Raw genomic sequence first — 18,818 nt, 5'->3', positions numbered from 1 at the left:
GAACATAGCGTTGGGTGATATTGGGAGTATTATTGAACTATTTTGGTTTTCTATTATTTGTGACGCTTATTAATGTATACTTCAAAGACCCCCCCCCCCCCCACACACACACCTACACACACACACACACACGTACACGCACAGTCCTAATTATCCGACTTATAAGTTCACCATGAGTTGTAACGACACTATGAGGAAATGTTCTAACGAGCAGCCGTCCATTATCTCCGACTTTTACGCCATCGTCTTTCCTGCCTACCTTTCTCCTCCTTCCCGTCCCTCTCTCTCCCTCCTCGTAGTTCATTTCACTCTGTTTTCTTAGTTTCCTTTTTTCCCTTAGTCCTCATTTTCCTTCACCCTCCTCCTCCCTCTTTATTTGATTTCCTACCTGTATTTTCTTTTTATTTATCGTTATGCTTTCTCGCCTCTTCGTTCGTCTGTTTAACCTTCCCCTCCTTCTCCACCGCCTTACCTCATCCTAACACATTATAATATTTTCCCATAAATATTCTCAACGCTCCGCACCTTGACGCACGCTGTGTAAGGGGAGGTGAGAGTTGTGTGCTCGGTGTGTGTGTGGGAGGAGGGGAGAGATGGAGGAAGCGTGGAGAAGTAAAGAAAGGCGAGGTGGCGAGAGAAGAGGGAAAGTAAGGAAATGGTATGCGGACGAGGGAGGGAGAAGAAAGGGAACACATGGGATAGAATGTTGAAAAGACTTGAGAATGCGGGGCAATGTTGGAGGAATGAAGCTCGGAGGAGGAGGAGGAGGAGGAGGAGGAGGAGGAAATAATAGTAATAGAAAGGAGTTGTTTTAATTTGGCTTTTTTCCTGACTGTATTTCACCTTACCTTGATTTCCTTAAGTATTTCAGCCATACGACTTATTATTATTATCATCATTATTATTGTTGTTGTTGTTGTTGTTGTTGTATTGCCATCTCCGCATCGCACCTGGGCCGGCGTGTACCTGCCCCAGAAGGCTTGTTAAGATGAGTCGAGGATCACCTGGAATTTCCAATCAGGGGTGATGAGATTGAGCGTTACACCTGAGCCCGACACACCTGTCTTCTGCCCACCTGTGTGTGTGTGTGTGTGTGTGTGTGTGTGTGTGTGTGTGTGTGTGTGTGTGTGTGTGTGTGTGTGTGGAATGGGTTGCGCCTGCGTGTGCGTGCGTGTGTATGTGTGTATGCGTCTGGTTTGGTAGAAGGAAGGGTTGCCAGGGTGATGCTGCCGCCGCCCTGTGTGTGTGTGTGTGTGTGTGTGTGTGTGTGTGTACAGGAGTGTAAAGAGCGGGCGTGTCTGGGGCAGGCGTGTTGGGGCTTCCAGGGGCGTGGACAGGGCTGGTGGGCAGGGGTGGAGAGGAAGGGTGAAAGGGGAGGGGCTGCGCCGACTCCGCCCCTCCCTCTCTCCTTTCTCTCTCTCTCTCTCTCTCTCTCTCTCTCTCTCTCTCTCTCTCTCTCTCTCTCTCTCTCTCTCTCTCTCTCTCTCTCTCTCTCTCCTTAGCTTCCTTTTTGCTCTTCCTCCTTCGTTGGTTTTCGTAATCTTCTTGCCTTCTGTAAATGTTTATATGACTCGGTGAAAATTTGCACAGACACACTCTCTCTCTCTCTCTCTCTCTCTCTCTCTCTCTCTCTCTCTCTCTCTCTCTCTCTCTCTCTCTCTCTCTCTCTCTCTCTCTCTCTCTCTCTCTCTCTAACACACACACACACACACACACACAGACTTTTATGATACAGACGCACACGTATATGCACGGAACATAATACACACACACACACACACACACACACACACGCACAGTAGAAGTGTGGCCCACCAGTCGCTCAACAGAAAACGAGAGTCTACTTCGACCGGCGTGCTTGGTTGCCACACACCACCAACTCCAGCTCCTCGGCCCTCTGACGGGGACGTGTCCAGGGCATGTCCCCAGCCCTCCTCTGGGTCATGGGCGTGGGGCAGGTGGCGTCTGGACGAGAGGGCGTCAGGGAGATGAATATTGGGCGTGGGTATAGAACAGCCTGAAGTAGGAGAGTAAAGGGGCGGGGACTGGTACCGGAATTTTTCGTGAAGGGGGGACGGGGGGGGAGTGGGTGGCGTCGGGGGGTGGGAAGAGAGTGTTGGAGGCGGGAGGTGACGGGGGTGACTCCTGGTGGCCTGTCGGTGCTAAACTCGCTAGTCGGTGGCGCACGCTGCCCGTGGACTGGTGTGCGTGTGTGTCGCGCGACCTGCTGCCTGCTCCGGGGACTGGCCTTCCTCGCTATCTCCTTCAAGGGGTAGGCTGGGGCGTTCTGGGGGGCCCTCGCGCCTTTCAAACACGACCGTGCCTTGTTTGTGTGTGCACGGGGGGCTTATGTGCACGGCGTGGCGATGCGAGACTCTTAATGTCGCCCACACGCCTGGCTGGATGTGTTGTGATGTGCTAGCGCGGCCGGGAGTTGAAACGACGAAGCGATGTGTAAAGGACATTATCCCTTCGTCTCCTTGCATAAAGACGTGTGTGCCTTCCTTTCCGGCGTTTGTTGCTCGTTAAGCCGATTTGCCGAGCCTGGAAAGCCTGTCTATGCGGCGCCTGGCTCGTGGTGTTGCTGGAGACGGCGTCGTTGGCGGTTGTGTGCGTGGAACTGTCCAGGAGCCGCCGCGACGCGACTCCCAGTGACGGATTGTTTAATGATTTTGTGTTGCGCAACCATAGTGTTCGGGACCCCAAACCACGCCGCCGCTCCTACTGTTACTGGTCCTGCTCCTGCTGTTTCCGCTACCGTCACCCCTACACCGCCGCCGCCGCCGCCACCGTCACCACCACCGTCACCACCACCACCGCCGCTGATGCCGCCGCCGCCATCACCCCCGCTCACTATTTCAGTCTACGCCGCCACTCCCATCATGTACTTTTTACTTAACGCAAATCTTAAAGCTGCCGTTACGCTGTGCTACGACCCCGATGACAGATAGAACGACTGTTGCTGCTACCACTTCTACAACAATTGCTACTAACACCACCACCACCACCACCACCACCACTACTACTACTACTACTACTACTACTACTACTACTATTCGACTACCACTGTTACATCCACCTTCACTATTACTACCATCATCACATGAACTAGAGCAACCACCATCTTCACCACCATCTTCACCACCACCTTCACCACCACCTTCACTACCACTTTCACCACCACCTTCACCACCACCTTCATTACCACCACCACCACCACCTTCACTCCCGCCATCATCAGCGAGACAACATATTCATTAATCCTTAATAACACCACTCCCTCCCGCCACAACCACCACCACCACCACCCTCCACCACCCTCCACCACTACTTCCACCTTCCGTAATAAGTACTCCATCAACACACACACACACACACACACACACACACACACACACACACACACACACACACACACTGTTGCCAACACTTACAACAAAACGTTACTATGTGCAGTGTTGCCATATCTATTACTCTGAGGGGTTGTGAGATCTTACCCCCCCCTTTCACCACCACCACCACCACCACCTCCTCCACTCACCTCCACGCCTACTCTCTCTGTTTGACCTTACATCACCTCTGTCACCAACTCTGACATGATCAAATATCCATCTCAACCCTCCTCATGTCCCCACTCTTCCTCCTCCTCCTCCTCCTCCTCCTCCTCAGAAGAGCTTCCCAGTTTTCCTCCTACACGAGAGAATAAATGTGAAGAAAATTGTACTCTGGAATGCAAATATTGTGAGTGCCGGATGCGAGAGAGAGAGAGAGAGAGAGAGAGAGAGAGAGAGAGAGAGAGGAGGAGGAGGAGGCGACTTACATAACTTCTCTCAATGTATTTTCTTACTTTCCTTTCCTTGCATTAGGAGAGAGAGAGAGAGAGAGAGAGAGAGAGAGAGAGAGAGAGAGAGAGAGAGAGAGAGCAAACATGAGTGAAAAGGAGGTAAATAGGAGGAGAAAAGAGGAGATAAAAGATACTTGAGGTTGGAGGAGATAAGGAGTAAAGGGACACTGATTTGCATGGAGAGAGAGAGAGAGAGAGAGAGAGAGAGATGGAAGGAGGTGCTAACTTTCTCACACTATTCATATCTCTCTCTCTCTCTCTCTCTCTCTCTCTCTCTCTCTCTCTTGTTAGCCTCCTCCTCAGTAATCTTTTTTTCCTACCGAACTTTTTAACTTTCTTCTTCTCATTTTTCTTCCTACTCTTCCCACTTTCTTCTTTCTTCCTCCATTTCCGGCTTTCGTATTCAAGTTTCCTCTTCCTTTTCTCTTTTCTAGGTTCTCTTATGCTGCCCTTGTTGCACTTTCCTTCCCTCCCTTTTTTTCTCCACACTTTTCTTTTTCTTAATTTCTCTCCTTCTTTTCTTTTTCTATCTCATTGTTCTTTTATTCTCTTCGTCTCACACGTTAATTGTTCCTCTTCTTTCATCCTTGAGAGAGAGAGAGAGAGAGAGAGAGAGAGGCATGTATTTAGGTGGTACATGACTGACTTTAGATATTTTCATTTGAGGTAGTGAGTGAGTGAGGGGTCAGGAGGATCTCTCTCTCTCTCTCTCTCTCTCTCTCTCTCTCTCTCTCTCTCGTGCCGGAGGGGGGAAGGGAGGGGAAGGGGTCTTATATTGATCAGGTGGGTCCGTGGTCTCCTCCTCCTCCTCCTCCTCCTCTTCCTCCTCCTCCTCCTCCTCCTCCTCCTCCTTCTCCTCCTCCTCCTCCTCCTCCTCCCCACGCCTCTTTGACCTCCTCCCCTTGACATCCTCCTCTCTCATGCATCTCGAATTCCCTTCCCCATCTCTCCTCCTCCTCTTCCTCCTCCTCCTCCTCCTTCTCCTCCTCCTCTTATCCTCTTCCCTTTCCCTTCCTCTCTCTTTCTTCCTTTCATGCTTTCTTGCGTTCTATCCTATTACTTCTGCTTTCCCTGTTCATTCTTTGGATTGCTTATTATTCTCTCTCTCTCTCTCTCTCTCTCTCTCTCTCTCTCTCTCTCTCTCTCTCTCTCTCTTTATTATCTTCATCTGAGAGAGAGAGAGAGAGAGATTTAATATTTCACTCCTGCATTAGCTCACATTATCACATTTGTATTATTAATTTTCTTTTTTATGCATTCACATTTGCAAGCTCTCCTCCATTACACCCACACCCACACCCACCCACACACACACACACACACACACACACACGGGCGACATTACAATTTATTCTTTTTAACTTGTCGATTTGAAAATGTAAATCCATAACTTTCCCTCCATCTCTCTAACTCACACACAAATGCTTCTTAAAAATGATGGAAATTCGAGGATTCTGAGCAACGCGTCCACAACTTGAATACTGTATCTTCTTAGTGGTGGCGGCGGTGGTCGACGTAGTAGTAGTGGTGGTGGTAGTAGTAGTAGTGGTGGTGGTTATGGTGGTGGTTGTGGTGATGGTGAAAACTGTGACGGTAGCAAAACAAGCAAAACTGTGACGTTATCTGTTTTCCCGTTTACCTGTTGACCCGTTCACGTGGGGAAGGATGAACTCCCGACTCCTTGCGCCTGCGTGTGGGTGGGCGCGGGCGTGGGCAGATGCAGCCCACGCCCGAATTAAGCTCAGGTGAGAAAGTTGATAATTTAGTCTGTATATTCATGAGTCCTCGGCTGTGTATGTCAATGTATATTCACCAGAAGTCGGATTTACTGTGGCTTAAATACCTTCTGCATGAGAGAGAGAGAGAGAGAGAGAGAGAGAGAGAGAGAGAGAGAGAGAGAGAGAGAGAGAGAGAATAAACATCTTCAAAGTTTAATTCTTCCTTTGAAACGAAGGGAGAAAGATTTAAGAAGGAAGGAAGGAAGGAAGGGATGTAGGAAGGAAGGAAGTGAGAGAGGGAGGAAGGGAGGAAGTAACAGCGAGATTTGAGAAGGGTGGAGGGTGGGAGAGAGAGCGAGGAAGATGAGAGGAGAGGAGGAAGGGAGGGAGGGAGGGAGGGAGGTAAGGTAATTTGAGGTAACATTAAAGGAAGGAATTTCATCTTACATCATATTTCCTCTCTTTACCTCCTTCTTCCCTCCTCCTCCTCATCCTCCTTCTTCCCTTCCTTCCCTCCTTCCTTTCCTCCATTCTTCAGTGCTCTGTCTCTCTTCTCGTTTCCTCATCATTTGTAGCTTAACCTTTCTCTCTCTCTCTCTCTCTCTCTCTCTCTCTCTCTCTCTCTCTCTCTCTCTCTCTCTCTCTCTCTCTCTCTATTGGTTTTGCCGATCATGCTTCTTCCTCCTCAGCAATTTTCTTTCCTCCTTCCTTCCTTCCTTCCTTCCTTCTCCCCTACCGCAATTTTTCCCTCATATCTTCCTCATTTCCCATCCCTTCCCGCTCTCCCTCAATTCTAATTTCATCTTTTCTCCGTTTTTCCTCTCCTTCCTCCTTCCCTCCGTTCTAATTTCATCTTTCCTTCCTTCCTTGCTACCTACCACTTTAGCCTTACCCTCCCTCCTCCTCTCTCTCTCTCCCCCTTCCTTCCTCTTTCTCTCCTTCCTCCCTCCTCCTCTACCTGCCTACCCGCCTCGCTTCCCTTATGTGGAAAATAGATTTACCTGTGAAGAAGTTATAATCAATCTACTTTACATGGAGCGTTGTGTAGGGAAGGAGAGGCGGGGTTCGGGAAATCACGGCTGTCAGGCGAAGGGAGATAGGGAGAGAAAGTAGGAGAGTAAAGATTAGGGAAAGGAACGATGAACAAGTAATGGGAGATAGGGAGAGAGAAACTAGGAGAGTAAAGATTAGGGAAAGAGAGAACGGTGAACAGAAAACGGGTGGAAGGATTGTGTTAGAGAAAGTAGGAGGGGAAAACGGAAAGCAGTGAGAGATAAGCAGGTAAAAGGTAGAATGGAATTGGGATAGGAAAAGAGGACTGTTAAGGTATAGAGCAAAGGTATATTAAGAAAGAGAAAGGATAGAAAGAAGAAGAAGTTATATGAGGAAATGAGTGATGAGAGGGAGAGACGAAGGGTAATATTGAGTAGCACAAATATGTTGAGAAAGAGAATGAAGAGGAAAAGCTTCGAAGATGGGAAAGGGTAAAAGAAGAAGGAATTAGGAAAGAGTTAATTAAGAGAAGAGGGAAATTATTGGTTAGCATAAGTATGTTGAGAAAGAGAATGAAAAGGAAAAGGAAGATATGAAAGGGGTAAGATAAGAAGGAGCTAGGAAAGAGTTAATTAGGAAAAGAGGGAAAAGGGTAAGAGTAAGGGAGAATAGGGATTTTGGGTAAAAGAATAAGAGGAAACTGAAGGAAAGGGAGGAATGATGAAGAGCAAGTAGGAGGAAAAGGATGATAAAAGGGAAAATGGGAGAATAGGAATGTTTGTAATGAGGAGAGGAAAGGGAAGAGGAAGAGAAAGAGGGGAAGATAAAAAATGACTAGAAGGAAAGTTAGTGAAAGGGAAAGGTAGAAAGATAGGAAAAAAGAGGACTCGGTAATGTGAGAAGGAAGTTTGAGGTAGGAGGTGAAAGAAGAGGAACGAAAAAGAACAGGAGAGAAAAGAAGAGAGGAGGAAGAAAAATGGAGATAGTTGAGGGTTGTTGAAGCAGAAGGAGGATGGAGGAAAAGAATGGAAGAGAGATGAGGAGTGAAAGGAGGGATATATGAGGGTAGGAAGAGATATGAAGATGGTTGAAGCAGAAGGAGGAAGGAGGAAGAGAATGGAAGAGAGATGAGGAGTGAAAGCAGGAATATGAGAAGGAACGATGTGATATGAAGATGGATGAAGAAGAGGAGGAAGAAGATGGAAGAGAGATGAGGAGTGAAAGCAGGGATATAAGAGTGTAGGAAGAGATATGAAGATGGTTGAAGTAGGAGGAGGAAGAGAATGGAAGAGAGATGAGGAGTGAAAGCATGGATATGTGAGGGTAGGAAGAGATATGAAGATGGGGTGATGAGTGTGGAAGATTGAGTAGAAATGGGAAGAGGGGAAAGAAAGGAGATAAAAAATGGGAGAGATCATAAGGCTTGAAGAGATAGGAGTGGATGGATGTTTTTGGGTGATGTGATGAAGAGGATGAGAACGGGAAGAAGGGAGAGAAAGAGAACATGAAAAATAGAACAGATCAAAGGCTTGGGGGAAAATAGGAATAAACATTTTTGAGTGATGTGACAAAGAGGGTGAAGAGGGGGAAAAGGCGATAGCAGGACGAGGTGGAAAATGAGGGTGAGAAAAAGCGAAGGGAGGTGATTCATGAGGCAAGATAAATTACAGTACTCCAGGGTTTTATGAGTCGTGGCAAAGGTAGAACAGGATACGTGAGAATAACAGGTATTATCCAAGCCTATGAGAGAGAGAGAGAGAGAGAGAGAGAGAGAGAATGTTAGGAAAGGTGTATTAGACGAGAGTAACTAATAATCCAGGTGTTAAACAGGTGGGGAAGAGTAGGGCAAGGTGTGGCGCGGGGTGTGGCTAGGCTCGTAAAGTTGCAGTGCTCGTAGGTGTGACTTGGAATAGGTGAGAAAGTGCTGCATGGGTTGACAGGAGTGTGAGAAGGGATGTGGTCAGTGTGGCGAGATGTGGCTTGAAGATATGGTGGCAATAGGTGTGTTTCTCGTAGGTCTGGCTAGGTAAGGTAGGGATAGAGTGGACATAAGAGTGTGTGACAGAGTGTAACCAGTGTGGCGAGGTGTGGTCAGGTGTTGCGTGAGGTATGGCTTGGACCTGTGGCGCTGGGTGTGGCTAGGCATAAAGGTGTGGTGCTCGTTAATGTGGCTTTGGAGAGAATATGGTAGGTAAAGATGGCAGAAAAGTGCATTGAAGAATATTAACTTTGGTGAGGTGTGGTCAGGTATGGCTCGGATGTATGGTATGGTGTGGATGGTCCGTAAAGGTGTGCTACTTATAGGTGTGGCTAGGCAAGGAAACGTAAGGGATTCCAGGACAGTATATTTCAGTGTGTTAGGTATGACTGTGTATCGTAGGTAAGGTGTGGCCCGAAGGTGTGGTGTGGGGTGTGGCTACTCTTAAAAAAGGAGTATTGCTCGTAGGTGTGGCTAGGTAAGGTAATGCAAGAGAGCCAGGTGTGTTAGGTATGGCAAGGTGTGGCGTAAGGTGTGGCGCGGAGGTGTGGCGAGGGGTGTGGCTAGTCTCATAAAGGTGTGTTGCCCGTAGGTGCGTAGGAAAGGGGTGCCAGAGGTGTGACTTACGGCGTGTGTTCGGTGTGGCTAGGAATGTGACCTGGGATGTGGCTTGAGGTGTGACATAATGGTGTGTTGTTACAAAGGGTTAGTGCAGCTCATAATGGCGACACACGTTTTAACATTGATTTATTAGGGTGAGTGTGGAATGTGTGTGTGTGTGTGTGTGTGTGTGTGTGTGTGTGTGTGTGTGTGTGTGTGTGTGTTTGAAGTTGCTCGTTAAAATATGCAGGTAAAAAATGCTTTGAAAATAAGGTCCTTGTGTGTGTGTGTGTGTGTGTACTGCATGGCAAATAGACTTGAATATATATACAGCCACGCTTTACAATTTCAACATATTCAAACAGTGCAAAGAAAGACTTGTGAATATACATACCTACATAAAAACATACACAGCCGAGGAAAATTTACATATAAGTGATTGATATTCCAACACCTAATACCCCTGTGATTATATATATACCTGTGTAGCCTTACCTGTAATCAATGCAATACTAGCGACAGCCTCTGGTGCCGTGATGGAAAGCGTGGCAATTATACCTTCTGCCTTGTGCCACCTTCCTCTACCTGGCTCATTGTTACCTGTGTGTGTGTGGGACTTGTTTGTGGCACAGGTAGTGGAAATCCATCCCATCCTTCTTACCTGTGGTGTGATGAATTGGATCTCCTTTACCTGATTCATGGGGCAGGGGAGCGATATACAGCAGCAAGGGAAGGGAAGGGAAGGGAGGGGAGGGGAAGGGAAGGGAAGGGAACGAAAGGGAAGGGAAGGGAAGGGAAGGGAACGAAAGGGAAGGGAAGGGAAAGGGAATGAAAGGGAACGAAAGGGAAGGGAAGGAAAGGGAAGGGAAGGGCAGGGAAGGATGAGGAAAAGGTAAAGGGTAGGAATGGATTTGAGGTAAGGAAAATGTTAGAGAACAAGTAAGGGAAGGAATGAGGAAGAGAAGGAAAGAGGAAAGGGAAGGGAGGACGAAGGAAGTGGAATTGTACCTAGTAATGCCGGAAGAGAGGAGGAGGAGGAGGAGGAGGAGGAGGAGGAGGAGGAGGAGGAGGAGGAGGAGGAGAAGAAGCAAGGAGAAAGTAGGTGAAGATGTACTGGTAGGAGGAGAAACGAGTACAGGAGAAGGAGGAAAGGAGAAAAAGGAGGAGGAGGGAGAGGTGAAGAGCGTGGGTGAAGGAGAGGGGGAAAATGACGGCCGTTGAAACATGTGACGAAGGAAAAAGGCCCTTTGTTGCAGGCTGTATGTGGGTCAGAGTACCTTGTGGAGCCTTGTCACGGAGGAGTGGAGACTGAAGGGAGGGAGAGCAGAAAGGGAAGGGAGAGACGGGAGGGAAGGGAGAGAAGGGAGGGAAGAGAGAGAAGGGAGGGAGGGCAATAGGTATTGGTCCACCATTGATTAAAACTTGAGTACAGTCTTTCAAGTGTTCCTCGCTACCTGGAGAGAGAGAGAGAGAGAGAGAGAGAGAGAGAGAGAGAGAGAGAGAGAGAGAGAGAATGCTAAAAAAAAAATGAACTCACATAAAAATAAAGTCAGAGGAAGCTTTGAACGAAAATGGATGAGAGAGAGAGAGAGAGAGAGAGAGAGAAACTAATGAGGCTCACTGTTCGCTCATGATCAAACAGGGAAATGGACACATCCCTCACTCTTTTTCTCTCCCTCCCTCCTTCCCTCCCTCCCTCCCTCCCTCGGTGCTGGAGAAAGACTGGAGGTACCTAAGTTAACGTTTTCCTTCGCACGCTAAAAAAAATTGCCTCCAGGATTTTTATCACGACACGAAGACGAACTTGAAGTGTATTTGTGTCGAAGGGAAGGAAGGAGGGGAGGAAGGGAGGGAGGGAAGGAAGGAGGGAGGAAGGGAGAAGGGTATGAGTGATGAAGGAGGAGAGGGAGGAGGAGGGAGGGAACGGAGGAAGGAAGACAAAGTAATGAGGGAGGGAAGAAGAAAAATGACTTTGCGAGAAATAAATACTGGAAGAAAAGAGAGAGAGAGAGAGAATATTCAACCCACGCCCTGTCAGTACCCTTCCCTCTCTCCTCCTCCCTCTCTACCTGAAAAATCTCTCCTTTCCTCCCTGTGATGCCTCCATGTGTCCTGAGGCGGAGGGAAAGGGTGAGGAAAGGAGGCAAAGGAGGAGGAGGAGAAAAAGTGGAAAGGTATAAGAAAGGAGGAGGAGGAGAAAGGAGGAGAAAGGAAAGTTTAAGTGGAGGAAACTGAGGAAGGAAAATTAGAGGTAGAAATGTGGGTATAAGAAGAAAGAAAAGGTGGAGGGGAAAAGGAGAAGAAAGTAGGTTAGGGAAAGGAGGAGGAGGAGGAGGAGAAAGATTAAGTGGGTGAAGATAAAGAAGGGAAAGAAAATGTAGAAACGAGAGGAAAAGAAGAAAGAGTGGAGAGGCGTAGGAGAAAGTGAAGAAGTGGATAGGAGTGGAAGAGAAGGAGGAGGAAAAGAAGAAAGTATAAATAGATGAAGATAAGGAAAGTAAAGAAAAGGGAGACACGTGATAAGAAGAATAAAGATGAGGTGAAGGGACATAGGAGGAGGGAAAGAATAAGTGGATAGTGGAGCTGAAAGGGAGAAGAAAAGGAGAGAAAGTGGAAGGGAGAATAGAAGCATTGGAGGGAAAGGAAAGTTCGACACGTGAAGAAAATGAGGAAAAGGTTGGAGAAAGAAAGGAAAAGGAAAGTTGAGCGATTGAGAAGATGTGAAAGAAGAGAATAAGCGTGGAGTAAGCAAAGAAAAAAAAAAGAAAGGGTAAGAAAGAAGAAAAATTGAAGAGGATAGTGAGTTTCAGGAAAAATGAATATAAATGAGGATGAAAAAAAAATGGAGGAGGAGGAGGAAGAGGAGAAGGAGGAGGAGGAGGAGGAAGGAGAGCAAAATGACTGAAGAGGAGGAGGGAAGGAGGAATGGAGAAGGAAGATATGAAGAAAAAAGGGCTGAAGAGGAGGAGGAGGAAGAGCAAAAAATAGAAGAGGGAGGGAGGGATGGAGAAGGAAGAGATGAAGAAAAAAAGGAGGCGGAAGAGGGAGAGCGAATTAATAGAGGAGGAGGAGGAGGAGAGAGGAACAGAGATGGAAGATATGAAGAAAAAAGGGGAGGAGGAGGAGGAGGAGGAAGAGCGAATTGATAGAGAAGGAGGAGGTGGAGGAGGAGGAAGAGCGAATTGATAGAGAAGGAGGAGGTGGAGGAGAGAGAAATAGAGGAGGAAGAGGTGAAGAACAAAATATCCGGAAGAGGAGGAGAAGAAAGAGGAGGAAAAAGAAATGGAGAAGAAAGAAAGAGAAGGAAGAAAAGATGAAAAAAAAAAATGGAAGCCAAAATTAAACTCCACGGAATTTTAAACGACTCTTTTAAAATACAACTTACAAAAAAAAAATAACAATCAACATCATAAAGGCGAAAATGAGGAAAAAAATCAACACATATATTATCAGATTTTTCCTCATTAAGCTTCCCCTTTCCCCTCGTTAGCTCCCCCCTTGAGACCCATCCCTCTTACCCCTTTTTCCCTATTTTCCCCATTTTCCTCTTCACTCCCATTCATAATTCATGCCTTGCCCTCTACCTTGCGCCACCTCGACCACTATTACATTCTTGGTACATTTTTCTTTATCTTTTTTTTTCGGGTTTTTCTTTTTTCAAATTTATGGTCGATGTTTTCTTCCCTCTCTACCATTCATTATTCATCCATGTCCTTTTCTATTATTCCTCCTCGACCATTATTAGGTTCCTGGTACCATTTTCTTTATTCCCATTTCTTTTTTCTTCCATTTTACATCTTCATTCTCTTCATATCCGTTCTCTCTACCTATCCACTATTCATCCATTTCCTATTATATTTACTCTTTCTCGACCATTTTTATATTCTTTGTACCTTCTATTGTTTTCCCTTCTTCGTTTCTTCCTTCTTTCCTCTTTATCTTCTTTATTTTCCGTCCTCTCTACTTATTCATCATTCATCTCTATCTCATTATATTCCTCTTATTCTCAACCATTATCACATTCTTCGTATATTTTTCTGCTTTCCTTCTTTCGTTATTTTTCATCTTTTTCATCTTTCGTCCCCTGCTCCCCCTCCTTATTTGTCCTTTTGTTTTTTCTATTTTTTTTCTCTCCCAAATATAGTCATCATAAATTTCTAGTTTCACCGTTTTCTTCATATTAACACCATATTTGGAGCATGATGGAGTGGTGAGTAGCGGGCTTTTTGTTTTCTCTCTGCACTCTTTTTATTGCCCTTTGCTCCTTTGCTGTAAAAAAAAAAGATTGGGGGTACACATTTTTGGTTAGCTTGTAGTGAGTCGCTTATCTGTCAATACACTTTATATCCCTTACTCCCTAATCTTCACTTCTAGCATTCCTTCTTTTGCTGTCAAGTTGTCCGCTGAGCCATTCTTTCTCCCGTAATGTCTGGGTCTGTTCTTTCTTCTCTCTGAATTCCTCCCTGTCCCTCCCCATAACTCACTCCAAAACTACCATTTCTCATTCCTAAGCATTTCCTCCTACACTCATGCCTTTTAATGCACTCCATCCCCCTTTCCATTTTTCCTCCGCCTACTCCTTCTCTTCTTTATCCACTTCTTTTTCCTCCTTTTCCTCCTCGTCCTCCTAATTCCAACTTCCATATAATAGTTCCTAACCATTTGCTGCTATATTCACGTCTCCTCTTCCTTCTCCTCCTCCTCCTCCTCCTCCTCCTCCTCCGCCTCCGCGTCGTCTAGTCCTACATGCTAATTCAATTCCTCTGATACATTAATATTCATTGCGTGTCCCAGGCCATGGGCGACTTTTTCATGTGTGTGTGTGTGTGTGTGTGTGTGTGTGTGTGTGTGTGTGTGTGTGTGTGTGTTAAACTTTTGCATTTCCTCTTCGTCTCTGTCTAAGTTTGCCTTCTTGTCAGTTTGTTTGCCTGTCCTCTTTTTCTTCTCTCTCTCTCTCTCTCTCTCTCTCTCTCTCTCTCTCTCTCTCTCGCACGCAGGCAATTCTGGCGTCGTGAAATGTTACAGTGTGTTCCTCTAATGTATTTTTCTTTTTTTACCGACCGTCGCGGCTGGCTGGGTCTGGAATCCGCGGACTCCGGCTCTACATTTTGTGTGTGGACGGAGAGCGCGAGAATGTGTCGAGGAGGGCTTGTCATTATTATTATTAAGCCGGTTGCTGTTGTTGTTAGTGTTGCTCTGGCTATTGTGGCGGTTGTTGTCTTTATTTAATTGCTTTTGTTATTGCTGTTGTTTTTATTATGCATTTTTTTTGCGCACTAACAGCTAACAACAAGTATACATATATGCTGCTTCAAAAGAAAACAATATCAACAACTAATTCTTTTTCTTCTTCTTCTTCTTCTTCTTCTTCTTCATTTTCTTCTTCTTCTTCTTCTCTGCTACTACTACTACTACTACTACTACTACTACTGCTACTACTACGACCACCTCTACTACTACTAATACTCTGAAGAAATTAAACACTATCTCTTATTGTTCAGTGTTTTCTATTTACTTAACATATTTTACTTACTTTTCCTCTCCTTATATTTCAAAATCTTATGCTATATTTCTCCCTCTCTCTCTCTCTCTATTCCTTATATCTCAACATCTTTCACCGTATCTGTCTGTCTTTGTTTATTTTTATCACCCTGGTTGTCGTCTATCTCCGCTTTATCGTCTGTCTGCCTTTCTCTGTCTCACTTTATCTCTATCGTTATCTTTCCTTCCCTCGTTTTAATCCAAGTCCAATACGAATGTTCCGTTGCCTGTTTCTTCTATCACAATGTATGTATGTATGTATGTATGTATGTATGTATGTATGTATCTAGCTATCTTTTCTTTTACAGCAAGGGAAAAAGCTTAATTGCAAAAAACAACAACAACAACAACAAAAACATGAATAACAAGGCACGCTATACGCTACTCCAACAAAAGAAAACATATCTGTTTATCTATCTATCTGTCAGTCAATCTATCTGTCTGTCTGTCCCTTTCTCCGTGCCTGTCTCTCTTCTCATCTGCGACTGTCTCTCCTGTCTATCGCTAACCGCGTTCCGTCAAATTCTGGGCAACAAAACCACGTCAATCTATCTGTCTGTCTGTCCCTATCTCCTTGCCCGTCTCTCTTCTCATCTGCGCCTGTCTCTCCTGTCTATTGCTAACCACCTTCCGTCAAATCCTGGGCAACAAAACCAAATCAGTGACGAGATCAATACAGGATTACACGAGGTCGAGGAAGAGCGAGGGAAAAAAAAAGGAAACAATAAAGCTCGCGCGTGATTGATTTTCGGGAATTATTACGGCCCGGCCTCGTCCCGCTGCGATCATTATTTACGGGTTGCGTTGTGGATGCGCTTAAAACCGGGTCGTGTTTCGTTTTTTTCTTTTTTTGTTTTCCTCGTTTTCTTGTTATTTTTTTTTTAAGGAAGACGTTTGGGTTAGTTGGTAACGAAGACGCTGCGTTGTTCTTTTTCTTTTTTCATGGAGTTGTTGCTTGTGTTTTTTCTTATTTGCTTTGTTTCGTTTTCCTCATTTTCTTGTTATTTTTTTAAGGGAGAAGTTTGGATTAGTTGGTTACGAAGATGAAAGAAGGAAAGAGAGACAAAAAGGAAGGGAAATGACGTAGATAGAAGAGAGAGAGAGAGAGAGAGAGAGAGAGAGAGAGAGAGAGGTGAAATTAAAACTACGATAAATATGAATGCAAAACAAAAAATAGTAAAAGTCTGAAGAAGATAGATAATAGAAGCCATATTAGGAAGGAAGGAAGGAAGTAAGGAAGGAAGGAAGGAAGGAAGGAAGGAAGGAAGGAAGAGGAAACGAAAGGAAGAAAGGAAGGAAGGAAGGAAGGAAGGAAGAAGGGAATAGCACAGAAGAAAGTACTTACATTGATTGACAAGTAGCGATGGAAAAAAAAGTATAGAAGAAAGAAGGAAATCAGAGGAAAGGAAGATAGGGAGGAAGAGAAGGGAGTGAGGGAGGGGGAGAAGGATGAAGAGGGATTTGGAGAGATAGATAAGTAAGCAGTGAGGAGAGGAAAGAGAAGTTAGTGACGGAGATTTAGATATGCAAACTTTCGAGAGAGAGAGAGAGAGAGAGAGAGAGAATTGCCGGAACTCAGTAATATAGAAAGGGAAAATAAATGAAAGAAAATATGAACTAGAAAAAAAAATTACGAAAAAAAGAGGAAAAGAAATCAATCGAAAAAACAAACAAAGTAAAGAAAAAAACGAAATTTCAGAAACAAAAAAAGGAAAATGAAGAAAATAAAATGAAAAATAAAGTATAAAGAAGAGAGAGAGAGAGCGTTACTAACGGAGAGAGACAGACAGGTAGGAAGGGTGGTTGAGAGAGAGAGAGAGAGAGAGCGCCTACCAAGCTAAGAACGTATCGACCCACACCAGCTGCAGAAACCTCCCATGCCCCCCCCCTCCCCTCCCTTTCTTCCCTCCCTCCTTCCCTCCTTTACTCCACTCCTCCTCTCTCCTCCCCTCTGTCTCTCCTTCGCTCCCTTCTTCCCTGCTTTCCATCTCTCCTTGTTCCTCCCCCTTTTCTTCCCTTTCTTTTCCTCCTCCAATGGATATATTTTTTTTTCTGCTACCCTTCCTCTCCTTCCTCCCTTTCTCCTTTTTTATTTTCTCTCCTCCACTCCTCCCTTTTTCTTCTTCTTTCTTCTATTCCTCCTTCGTTACTCTCTTCTCTGCTTTCCATCGTTTCTTTTCCCTTTTCCTCCTTTCTTCCTTCTTTCTTTCTTCGATTTACTCTCATCATTTATTTGTTTTCTTTTTCTACATTTTCTTCATTTTTTTTTTCTTCTTCTTCTTCTTCTTCTTCTTCTTCTTCTTCTTCTTCTTCTTCTTCTTCTTCTTCTTCTTCTTCTTCTTCTTCTTCTTCTTCTTCTTCTTCTTCTTCTTCTTCTTCTTCTTCTTCTTCTTCTTCTTCTTCTTCTTCTTCTCGGCCTACGTAATCCTCCTCCTCCTCCTCCTCCTCCTCCTTACTTATCTTATTCTCTTTTTTTCCTTGTTTCTCTTTTTTGTCTGATCTCCTTTTCCCTCTCCCCTCCCCCCCCATCATCCTGAATAATCTCTCTCTCTCTCTCTCTCTCTCTCTCTCTCTCTCTCTCTCTCTCTCTCTCTCTCTCTCTCTCTCTCTCTCTCTCTCTCTCTCTCTCTCTCTCTCTCTCTCTCTCTCTCTCTCTCTCTCTCTCTCTCTCTTATCTCCTTCCTCCTCTTCCTCCTTCCCTCTCTCTCCCTTCCTCCTTCCTTCCTTCCTCAGCTCCTTTCATTCTCTTTGTCACCTTTCCTTCTCATCATTCTCTCTCTCTCTCTCTCTCTCTCTCTCTCTCTCTCTCTCTCTCTCTCTCTCTCTCTCTCTCTCTCTCTCTCTCTCTCTCTCTCTTTCTCTCTCTCGTTATATTCTTTTGTTTTATTCCATATTCCTTCTTAATCCTCATACTTATCATGCTCTCTCATCACTGTCTTCCTCCTCCTCCTCCTCCTCCTCCTCTTCCTCCTCCTTCCTGTCACTCAATCTCCACTTGTCTTCTCTCTCGTTTTTATCATAATCTATTCGCAACACTTTTTCTTCTTCCTCCTTCCTCCTCCTCCTCCTCTCTTCCTCTTCTCCTCCCATTAATCTTTTCATCCTTGACCCTCCTCCCTCCTCACTCCTCTTCGCATGTATAATTTTTCTCTTTTCATTTTTCTTTTCAGCCCTCTCTCCTTTCCTGTTTATTCCACCCCTCTCGTTCACTTTAGTTTTCTCTTCTACTCCTCCTTCTCTTCCTCCTCCTCCTCCTCCTCCTCCTCCTCCTCCTCCTCCAGCACCATTTCTTGCTTCCCATAATTTCTCGTTTCCTGCAACAAATGTGTGAAGGAGGCTTTCCCAGCGTCCTCCCAATATTTTTTTTTAGTTTCCCATCACAATAAAAAATCCGAACGCACCATTTTCTACTACTACTACTACTACTACTACTACTACTACTACTACTACTACTACAACTACTACTACTATTAATATACATTCTCATATATACAAAAATAAATAAGAATACACACACACACACACACACACACACACACACACACACGAGGGTCTACTCTTTGTGTGTGTGTGTGTGTGTGTGTGTGTGTGTGTGTGTGTGTGTGTGTGTACGTTCTGACCTTTAACGGAAGACCCATTTTTCATCTCTCCTCCTCTTCCTCTTCCTCTACTTCCTGCTTTTATCCTCCTCCCCATTCTTCTCCTCCTTTCCTTCCTCCTCCTCCTCCTCCTCTTTTAGCTCACCCCTTCCAACGCTTCCTCCTCTATATCCTCCTCTCATTACTAACCCTTCACTTTTCCTCCTCCTCCTCCTCTGCCACTTATTCTTCTTCTCCTCCTCCTCTTCCTCTTCCTCCTCCCCTTCTTCCAGCTCCTCAGCAGCACAGGTGGGCGTGGTGAGAGAGAGAGAGAGAGAGAGAGAGAGAGAGAGAGAGAGAGAGAGAGAGAGAGAGAGAGAGAGTAATGAATTGATGAGTGAGAGGAAAGGGAAGGAAGGAGGAAGGAGAAAAAGTGGAATATATATTTTGTTTATTTTACTTCGTGCTTCGTTTTTACTTTCTAGACATTATTCTCTTTATTTATTTATGCGGTTTGGTTCTGGCGTTTAAGTTTGTGATGTTTTTTTTAATTTTTTTTTATTGTT

General features: G+C 45.2%; 1 protein-coding gene across 5 annotated transcripts in view; it reads left to right on the top strand.

The window, feature by feature from the left end:
• The first annotated feature begins 1,761 nt into the window (after window positions 1–1,761).
• The window catches only part of LOC126996134 (uncharacterized), a 230,932-nt gene continuing 213,875 nt past the window's right edge, over window positions 1,762–18,818 (top strand). For 2 of the 5 annotated variants that reach the window (XM_050856344.1, XM_050856341.1), the window contains exon 1: window positions 1,764–2,272. The gene's annotated coding sequence lies outside the window, so the exon portion shown is untranslated. Of the gene's footprint in view, window positions 2,273–18,818 lie in introns of all 5 variants that reach the window. The other 3 variants (XM_050856343.1, XM_050856345.1, XM_050856342.1) reach the window with 2 other exon arrangements.

The sequence above is a fragment of the Eriocheir sinensis genome, chromosome 9 (assembly GCF_024679095.1).
Source record: "Eriocheir sinensis breed Jianghai 21 chromosome 9, ASM2467909v1, whole genome shotgun sequence".
NCBI classification, from domain to species: domain Eukaryota; kingdom Metazoa; phylum Arthropoda; class Malacostraca; order Decapoda; family Varunidae; genus Eriocheir; species Eriocheir sinensis.
This window is presented reverse-complemented; position numbering and strand designations above follow the sequence as displayed.